This window comes from Canis lupus, chromosome 34 (genome assembly GCF_048164855.1).
Source record: "Canis lupus baileyi chromosome 34, mCanLup2.hap1, whole genome shotgun sequence".
Lineage (NCBI taxonomy): Eukaryota > Metazoa > Chordata > Mammalia > Carnivora > Canidae > Canis > Canis lupus.
The window spans coordinates 16102847-16114144 of NC_132871.1; positions in this window are offsets into that span (position 1 = coordinate 16102847).

Below are 11298 nucleotides of genomic sequence, written 5' to 3' on the forward strand. Positions count from 1 at the left end.
GGCGTGGAGAGGCCGGGGGCGAGGCCGGAGGCGGGGGGCGGAGGGCGACACCCTCCTCCTGCAGTGCGGCCATCGCGCAGCCGCGTGCTGCCCGGTCTTTGGGGTTGCCTGACGCCCTCTCCGTCCTAATTCCAGACACACTTCCTCGAGCCAACGCGGATTCTGGTCCGGGCCTTAAATGCCTGTGCCCCGACGGCGTTTGCCTCCTGGGCGCTGGTTCCGTTCCTGAAGTTCTCTTCCCCGCCGTCTAACCCTGCCCTCAGCACGTGGGAACCAGGGAGGCCTGCCGCCACCGCAGGGCACCAAGGACAGGAGGATGCCTCGGACAGTTCTGGAACCCGGATTGGCCCCCTCACACAGTACCTCCACCCACCCACGCCGCAGCCTTTACAGGTGTCCCCTGTGTGCCGGCACTGGGACAGACACCCAGCTGTGGAGGAGAACGAGCCATCACCCTGCCCACCAGGAGCTGGGCACCCAGCCGGACAGAAGGACGCGGACAGCCGACCCGGGGCAGAGCTGCAGCGCAAACGCCTTCTGTGCCCGAGGCCCTGAGCAGCGTATTGAAAATGCAGCCTCCAGGCCCAAGCTCACCAGACCCACCAAATCGGAGCGTCTGGGGCTAAGGCCTTGGAATCAGCGTTTTAATAATGAAGTCTTAGATCCCCCATCGTCTAAAACGCACACACTTGCCTCATACTCTACTACATATTCAGACACATCTGGGTGTTTTTGAGGGGCCAGCAGGAGAGGCCCATCGAGGATCCATTTCTGTGGGGTTCCGTAGCCCATGAGACTGAAGGAGGTACCGACAGAGAGCACAGCCCATGAAAATTCTTTAAGAAATGGGAGGTCTGCTGGAGCTTTGGGAATACAAGAGAAGGCGAAGGGGATTCACCTCACCCCAGCATTGGGGTGCAGCGTGAGAGGAAGTACAGAGGTCATGAGGCACTGCGATGGAGGAGCAAGAGCAGAGTCAAGCAGCCACCCAAGGCTGACAGCGCCACCCCCTGGTGTCAGGAGAAGAGAGGGTGGCCGTGCGGTCAGTGCTGTCTGCCTACTGTGCTGTGCTGCAGCCTGGGGACCCCTGAATGCATCAGGAAGAAAGTTTTGGGGGTAGCAAGTGAGTGAGCTGTCTACACCAGAGCTGCCAATGTCTCGCGTCATATACTTGGAGAGAAATCTCTGGGCGTTTCTGAAGTGTCCGGCACCAGTGCTGCTGCAGCTTCCTGCATGGAGTTTAAATGTAGCCTCTTCCCCGCAAGGACTCTGTTCTGAGTCCACATGCCCTGTGCTTCCGCACATACAACCCAGAGGGGCCACTGAGGAGAGGAGTCCAGATTCTCAGTTGAGCCATGTTTGACCCAAGCCGGCCCATCTACACTGGCTTCCACACTGGCCTTATCGGGTACACCCACCCGACTAAGGGCCTCCGTCCCTGAGATATCACGTGATGACAACTAGACCATCCTGCAAGTCTGTAGAGAGCCGGCAAAGAGCCAGCCTCAACACCCCTGGGTCCATGCTGCTTTGCTGCTGACCCTAAGCTGGGCTGTGGAAACCACGCTCCCTTGGGTTCACTGAATCCTGGCGCTGCCACGAACTCATCGTGTGACTTCAGGAAAGTTATCTACCTCCTTTGAGCGTCAGTTTCCTCTGGTATTAAATTTGGATAATGGGGATCCCTGGGTGGCGCAATGGTTTGGCGCCTGCCTTTGGCCCAGGGCGTGATCCTGGAGACCCCGGATCGAATCCCACATCAGGCTCCCGGTGCATGGAGCCTGCTTCTCCCTCTGCCTGTGTCTCTGCCTCTCTCCCTCTGTGTGTCTACCATAAATGAATAAATAAAATCTTTAAAAAAAAAAAATTTGGATAATGACATTTGTTACACAGTATCGTTTACCAAGTAGCAGCCCCTTCCTACTTCTCTATAGTTGAGTGTCATAACAGGCCCTCCGATCTGCCATCTGAAAAGACACTTTATAATCAGCCATTTTGTTAATATTTTCATATATTGATCTCAGTTTGAACATTTAGTTAATAGAAAAAACTTTAGACACAGCAGGAAGTTCTCCAAAGATATTTTTCAATGGGTGGTAGGTTTTAAAGTGTCTCTAGGCCTCTGGAATGGATGGCAGACAATTAGCCTGCCTCTTGCCTGAGAAATCAGACTAATTACTGGTGAGGCTTGGCTAATGGGGTCTTTTGTGAACTCCCTCCCTAAATGAGAAATCTTTAACTTTTCACAAAAAAAGCTCATTTGTGCTGCTGATCCTAATATTTCTAAACAAATGCTTGGCCTCTGGGCTTTTGTAGTCAAATAACCCAAATCAAACCAAGCTGCTCTGCCAAGGGAAAAATTTATTTTGTGTAAATCTATTGGAAGATATGTTTAGAATCAGTTTGGAGTCACTATAGGCAAAGACTAGCTGCAGCCCACTCTGGGGCAAGTTTTGTGGATGTGGGCTAAAAGATGAATTTACTCTATTTGGGCTTAACTGCCTCATTGAGATTGCTTAAACAGTAAACACTGGCATGGAGAGGAAATCTGGAATGTTCTACATTTGGGTCTTTCCTTCCTAGTTCTTCCTCACCAAGGACTTTTGCAACAACTCTTAAAATACAGGGTCAAAGTGGAACTTGGGAATGCTGTGTGCCTTTGGATTCTTTTCATAATATTAAATTGCATTGAATTGCCTCCTAGGTGACCCTGAGATCTTCCTCTATTGTATTTTTACCAGCTCCATTGGTTCTTTCCAAAAAATTTAAGAAGAGATGGTTGTCCGTCCCATGGCTCCTTGGGATATTCTGGGTCCTCAATCTGTTCTGATTATAGAATGGGGGGGAAAAAAAACCCTTCTCTTTGGTTTAAAAAAAGGTACTATTCAAAAATTTTTTTAAAAGATTGGATAGAAAATTTCAAGAAGATAAAGAGGGACAAAAATAGTTTCAAGACATAGTTTTTTATTGTAATGAGAGTGCCTGGCAAAAGTTAAGATTAAGTAAACTCCTGTTTCATTCCCTCTCATCTATGCTTCCCCTTGGCCTAGAATGTCCTGACCAAAATCCTCTTTAAATCATTTAGCATCTCCATTGTCTGGTTCCATTCTTAGCATATATATTTCCCCTCCAGAAATAAGCTTAGGCAGGGATCTCAGTCACCACATGCAAAACTATATATGTCTCAAAGGCCTATTCATAGTAAAACAAGAAAGCTCCTCATTTCTAAATGCCTGTGGTTCTCAAATTGCAGTATGCATATGGACCAGTTGGAGAACTTATCAAAATGCATATTTTCTATATAAGAGAAATAGTGAAAGTTACTATCAGGGAAAGGAGGGAAACCGAGTGGGGAAAATTAGAGAGGAAGACAAACCATAAGAGACTCCTAACTCTAGGAAACAAATAAAGGGTTGCACAAGGGGAGATGGTTGGGGGGATGGGATAATTAGATGACAGGCATTCAGGAGGGCACCTGATGGGATGAGCACTGGGTGTTGTATGCTGCTATATTGAATTTAAATATTTTTTTTATTTTTATTTTTATTTTAAAAAAAAAATTTTTTTTTATTTATTTACTTATGATAGTCACAGAGAGAGAGAGAGAGAGGCAGAGACACAGGCAGAGGGAGAAGCAGGCTCCATGCACCGGGAGCCTGATATGGGATTCGATCCTGCGTCTCCAGGATCGCGCCCTGGGCCAAAGGCAGGCGCCAAACCGCTGCGCCACCCAGGGATCCCTTAAATATTTTTTTTAAAGGACACTTTTGAAAGCCTGTTTGAGGGCTACAATAACATCATGAGTCTTAGAGAAGCAGTACAACTCCTAAGAGTAATCAAGGGTCATTTCCCTCTACTTCTCTAGACCAAAAGGGAATCATCCCCTCAAGATCTGGACCTCAAGAGGCCAGCAGGTTGAGTCATCCCACTCCAAGATGGTGTTCTGTGAGTCTGTGCTGCCCATAACAGCTGCTACCTCCTCCTGAAGATCACTTGGGAGCAAGACTCCATAGCCTCCCTTAAAAGCCATTCCAGTGATTAATTGTCTCTCAGTTAAGAAATTCTTCCTTACGTTTAATCAATTCTCTCATTGCAAGACTCATCAACTTTGCGCTATTCTCTGTGGAGATGGAAAAAAACAACTTATTGTGCAATTTCTATCCATTCATTGAATCTCAAAGCACTGGAGACAAAGGGATTGCAGATATTATCTGGCACTATGTTTTTTTTTTTTTTTAAGATTTTATTTATTTATTCATGAGAGACACAGAAAGAAGGCAGAGACATAGGCAGAGGGAGAAGCAGGCTCCCCACAGGGAGCCCGATATGGGAATCTGGGATCATGCCCTGAGCCAAAGGCAGACGCTCAACCACTGAACCACCCAGCTCAGTAAAACCCAGCACTATGGTTTTACTGGACCTATGAAGATGCTTGTCCAAAGACATACATAGATTTAGTACGTTTTAGTTTCCAGTACCTTCAAAACATCTGAAAGAAGCTATCCAGAAGGTAGTTAACTATACTAGTGCCCCATCCTGTGCATTTTCTATTCTACTGTGTGCCCTATTTTTTTTTTTTTTTACGTATTTTATTTATTTATTTGAGAGACAGTGAGTAAGAGAGAGAGAGACAGAGAATGAGCAGGGAGAGTGGCTCAGGGAGAGGGAGAAGCAGACTCCCTGCTGAGCAGCCGGCCTGATATATGCCCTAATTTAGGGGTAGGAAAGAGAGCATCCTCTTAGCCTTCCCTGTTACAGAATATACATAGGAACTCCTTCATCATTCCTCCAAAGAGACGTGTTTTCCATCCTCGTAATCATTTTAGCGGCTTGTCTTCAGATTTTCCTTTGCTCTATATAAGACTCCCATATACAGCAAATAAAAATTCAAGATATGTCTAGTTAAATTTGAATTTCAGATAAATAATTAATACCTTCTAGTAAATATATCTATGTAATATTTGGGACATGCTTATACAAAAAACAAAAATTATTATTTATCTGAAATTCAAATTTAACAGGGAATCAGGTATTTAATCTGGCAACTCTCATTCCAAACATTCTAGAAATGTATCAATTAAAACTAGAAACAGGGATCCCCTGGGTGGCTCAGTGGTTTGGCGCTTGCCTTTGGCCCAGGACGTGATCCTGGAGTCCCGGCATCGAATCCCACATCGGGCTCCCTGCATGGAGCCTGCTTCTCCCTCTGCCTGTGTCTCTGCCTCTCTCTCTCTGTGTCTCTCATGAATAAATAAATAAAATCTTAAAAAAAAAAAAAAAAACTAGAAACAGAACTCTTCACATATTTGGCAATTTCCTCATACTCCCTATGGACACTCTCACCTCATGGTCTTTATGTTTGAAGCTCCACCTGTTAGAATGTTCACTCCCTATGGACACTCTCACCTCATGGTCTTTATGTTTGAAGCTCCACCTGTTAGAATGTTCTGCCCCCAAAATATCTGTGTAGCTTGATCTTTCACTTCAGGTCACTTTCAAATTTCTACTTATCAAAGAGGTGTTCCTGACCATCTTACAGAAACCTCTCCCTTACTTCCAATCTTTTCACTCTGCTTTATTTTTCTACCATCACTTATTAAAACCTGACAAAGCATATGTTCATCTATTTATATTTTCCATCTCTTCCTTTAAAGTAGAATATAAACTCCATGATAGAAGGCACTTGGCTTTATTCATTGCTATATTCCTATCATGTAGAACAGTGGCCTAGCACACAATAGGCCATATATTAGTTATTTAATGCTGCATTAAAAGGTGACCTAAAATTTAGTGGCTTAAACAATAATCATTTATTATTCTCTCTTACTGTTTCTGTGGTCAGGAATTCAGGAGTTGCTTGGCTAAATGATTTGAGCTAAGGATTTCTCTTGAAGTTGTGATCAGATGTCAGCTGGAGCTACGGACATCCGAAGATTTGTTTGGGTTTAGAGGATCCACTTCTAAGGTGGCTCACTCATATGACTAGAAAATGATCCTGGCTGTTGGCAGGAGGGCTTAGCTTTTTCCATTCCTCTTCACAGAGCTGTTATGAGGTTGACTTCAAAGTAATACACTGTCATTTCCTCTATATTCTATTGGTCATACAGGCTAACACTGATTCTATGTGGCAAAAGACCTATATTTATCTTCTATTGCTGCATGACAAATTACTACAAAATTAGCAGCTTAAAAGCATGCAAATTTATTATCTCATAGTTCTGTAAGTCAGAAACCTAGGAAACCTAGAAAGGAGTTTCTAGGCTTTCTGCTCAGGATCTCACAAAGCTGAAAACAGAAACATAGACTTACAAGCAGAAAACAAGCACTAAGATTATAGACTTAAATCTAAACATATAAATAATTACATTAAATGTAAATGGTTTAAATATAGATATCAGAATATTTCTTTAAATTTTATTTAAGTAATTTTTATCCCCAATGTGGAGCTTGAATTCATGACCCTGAGATTGAGAATCTCATGCTCTTCAGACTCAGAGGGCCAGGTGCCACAGAATGATTTTTTTTTAAATGCTCCAATTATATACTATACCCAAGAAACTTTTTTCAAATGTAATGATATAGATAAATCTAAAGCAAAAAATTGAATAAAGGTACCATGTACACATTTTCAAAACAGGAAAAAAAGTTAGTGGCTATGTTAATTACAGACAAAGTAGACTTCAGAACAAAGAAAGTGATTAGGCATAAAGAGGGTAATTCTATTAAAATATGATGATCATTTCACCAAGAAGTCATAACAATTCTAAATATGTATGCATCAAACAGCAGAGCTTCAAACATGAAGCAAAAACTAACAGAACTAAAAGGAGAAATATGTGAATTCACAATTATAGTTGAAGACTTCACATTCTTCACTCAGTTATTGATTGAAACAGAACACAGAAAATCAGCAAGATTATATAATTGCTGATTTGAACAATCACCATTAGCCAACTTAATCTAAATGACATTCATAAAATATTCCATCCAACAAGAGCAGAATATGAATTCCTTTCAAGTACACAAAGAACATTCACCAAGACAGACCATATCTTTGGTCATAAAATAAACTTTAACAAATTTAAAAGAATTTGACTCATACAATATATGTTCTTTGACCATAATGGAATTAAACGAGAAGTCAATAACTAAAAGAAAAACCAGGAAACTCTCCAAACATTAAATGGTTATATTAGAAAAAAATAATAAAAGTAAAAAATAAAAAATAAAAAATAAATAAAATAAATGGTTATATTAGAAAGGAAAAAGATCTCAAACCAATTATTTAAGTTTCCACCTTAATAAACAAAAAAGAGAAGGGAAAAATAAACCTAAAGGAAGCAGAAGGAAGGAAATAATAAAGATCAGAGTGGGAATTAATTAAACCATAAGTGGGGAAAAAATACGACCAAAAGCTGGTTCTTTGGAAAAAACAATAAAATTGATAAACATCTTAGAAGTTTGAAAAGAAAAATGATCAAAGACACAAATTCCCAAGATCAGGAATGAGGGCATCACTATAGATTAAATATGCATTAATAGGGTAAGTGAGCACTATGAACATCTCAATGCTCATACATGTAAAAACTGGACAAAATGAAGTAATTCTGCAAAAACCTCAAACTACCAAAACTCACCCTACATGAAATAAGTAATCTATGTAGTCTTAAAACTATTAAACTAATTAAATCCATAGTCAAAATCTTTCTGAAAAGGGAATTTCCAGGCCTAGATTGTATCACTGCTTGATTCCATCTAGTGTTTAAAGAAATAACACAAATTCTGCAAAATGTCTTCCACAAAACAGAAGAGGAAGGAATACTTCCCAACTCATTTTATAAGGCCAGCACTATCTTGATACCAAAACTTGACAAAGACAGTCCAAGAAAACTGCGGACTGATATCTCTCATAAACATAGATACAAAAATCTTCAATGAAATATTAGCTAATTGAATCCAGCAATATATTTTAAAATAATAGTACACCATCACGAAATAGGGTTTATGCTCGGAATGTAAGGCTGGTTTCAATAATCAAAACTCCATGTATTCCATCCTATCAACAATCTGAAGATGGTAACAACTGATGGAAAAAAAGAATGAGATAAAATTTAACATCTATTCACAGTTAAGACTTTCAGCAAATTAGAAAGAGAAAGGAACTTCTATTAAAGGACATCTACAAAAAGGCTATGGCTAAGCATCCTACTTAGTAGGTGAAAAGACTAATTACTCTCCCCTTAAGATTGAGAACAAGGGAAAGACTTCTGCTCTTATGACTGCTCTTCAATACCATACTTGACATCCTAGTGAGTGCAATGAGGCATTAAAAAGTAATAAAAGGCATATAAATGAGAAAGGAAAAAACTATCCCCATTCATAGATGACATGATTGTCCTCATGGAAGATCCTGAGAAAGCTACAAAAAGCTCCTAGAACTAATAAGTGAGTTTGATAAGATACAAAGCCAACACATAAAAATGGTTTCTATACATTAGTAATGAATAGTTTGAAATTCAAGGGGCAGCCCCGGTGGTGCAGCCATTTAACGCCACCTGCAGCTCGGGGTGTGATCCTGGAGACCCAGGATCGAGTCCCACGGGCTCCCTGCATGGAGCCTGCTTCTCCCTCTGCCTGTGTCTCTCCCTCTCTCTCTATCGCTCATGAATAAATAAATAAAAATTCAAAAAAATTTCAAAAAATTTTAAATGCCACTAATAAAATGAAGTTTTGGGTATAAACTTAATATTTAGCCTTAGATTATTTTTCAAATTCCTGCTGTGCTAAGGTATTTTTTTCATTTTTTAAAAAAGATTTTATCTATTTATATGAGTTAGAGAGAGAACAAGTAGGGGAGAGGGGCAAAGGGAGAGGAAGAAGCCAGCTTTCCACAGAGCAAGGAGCCAGATGTCGGGCTCAATCCCAACACCCTGGGATCATGACCTGAGCTGACAGCAGACACTTAACCAACTGAGCCACCCAGGTGCCCCTGTACGAAGGCATTTAAAAGTGTTAAACTGAAGTTCAAAAAGAGGCAAAAGTAAGCTATGGCGCTAGAAGACAGAAATGTCACTGGGGAGGAGAAAGGATGTAGTATTTGGGGTTGGGAAACGGATTTCTGGTTTCTCTGGTACTATTGCATTTCTTGCCTTGGGTGATATATTTACTTTGTGACCATTCGCTAGAATATACAACTATGAATTGTATACTTTTCTATGTTCTCCATAACAAATTTTTAAATAATGATAAACATAAAAGGAAAATATAGAGTGCTATCATGTCTTGAAACATTTATAAAACTGCATTTTGAAATTGTAGTTTGTATTTGCCATTAACTGATTAAACATTAGGCAAATGATTCGAGAAATGCTTAACTTCACCTAATTTACAAGGATGATTAGATCCCTACAAAATATTTTTGTTTCATAAAATTTGCATCATCCTCATCTAAATTTTCCTCACATTATTACCTATCAATGACAGTAAGTGTTGTTACAATGGCTAACACCAATCTTCCTTACAAAGCTTTTATTTGGGGGATGGGTGGTCTTAGGGCCAGAGAGTTGGGATAACTCCCCATCTACACAAGTCCCATCTTTTGTTTGTTTTTGGCAACTGTAATTCCTCTATTTCCCTCTCTGTCCTCCCCCTAGCCCAGACATAGGTAACTAGAGAATGCCCTTGTGATTATCTTGGCTGTTAATGTATTCTTTAAAATTATAAATGGTAGAAAGTTCCAGTTATACAGGATGAATAAACTCTAGAGCTCTAATGGACAGCAGGATGATTATAGTTAGTAATACTGAATTGTATACTCAAACTTTGTTGAGAGTAGATCTTAAATGTCCTCACCACACACACACACACACACGTGAGGTGATGACTATGTTAACTAGCTTGATTGTGGTAATCATTTCCCAATCTATATGTGTATCAAAACGTCACATTGTGCATCTAAATATATACAACTTTTATTTGTTAATTATACCACCTCAATAAAGCTGGAAAATTATATAGTTTTTTTATGTGTATAAAATTTTAATTTATACAAATTATTTATGCCATAGATTTTTTTCTTCTTTTTCCACCTGACACCATGGTTTTGAACAATTCTCTGTCATGCTGTGTGGACATCTAGTTCATTATTTCTAACTGTTGCAGAGTTTATTCAATGTATATCTTCTACTTTTTATCCATCTTTTTCTTCGGTGATGAACAATAAAAAAACACTGCATACCTCCTATCCATCTCCTGTGCAGAATGTTTCTCTGGAATATGTATCCAGGGTTGGGATAGCTGGATCACCAAGTATGTACATTTATCTTTGCTAGGTACTGCCAAAATGCAGCTCTCTAGAATAGTATCTCATTATGCTCTTTTTTTTTTTTTTTAAGATTTTATTTATTTATTCATGATAGTCACACGGAGAGAGAGGCAGAGGGAGAAGCAGGCTCCACAAAGGGAGCCCGACGCGGAACTCGATCCCAGGTCTCGATCCCGGGTCTCCAGGATCGCGCCCCGGGCCAAAGGCAGGCGCCAAACTGCTGCGCCACCCAGGGATCCCTCATTATGCTCTTAAATTGTATTTCCCTGATTGTTAGAGCATTTCTTTCTTTCTTTTCTTTCTTTCTTTCTTTCTTTCTTTCTTTCTTTCTTTCTTTCTTTCTTTCTTTCTTTCTTTCTTCTCTCTTCTTTTTTTCTCTCTTTTAAGATTTATTTTATTTATTCATGAGAGACAAAGAGAGGCTAATAAATAAAGACATAAATAATAAAGACATAGAGCGATAAGCAGTCTCCCCTAGAGGAGCCTGATGTGGGACTTGATCCCAAGATGCTGGGATCAGGACCTGAGCTGAAGGCAGATGCTCAACCACTGAGCCACCCAGGTGTCCCTAGAGTTTCTTTCATAGATATACTAGTCATGGAGATTACTGGATCAGTAAATTGCCTGTTCATATCCTTTGCTCATCTTTCATCTAGGTCTCCAAATACTCTTTACTGATTTAAACAAGTCCTCCCCAAAGTGCAAAGTAAACAATTTGACATCAAACATTAAACATTTTTCTTCCATAAATAACAGTCTAGGCAGAATTCAAAGTTCACACAGATAACCAAATACGGGAAGATATTTGCAGCATCTAAAACATGACAGCAATCTCCATTCTAATTTACTTAATCCTCCCAAAGAGCATAGAAGTCAGTGCCTTTATAACCCATTTTATAGATGAGAAAACTGAGACCAGAGAGGCTAAATAACTTACCCATTATCCAATAACTAATTAGAAGATTATCTGATAA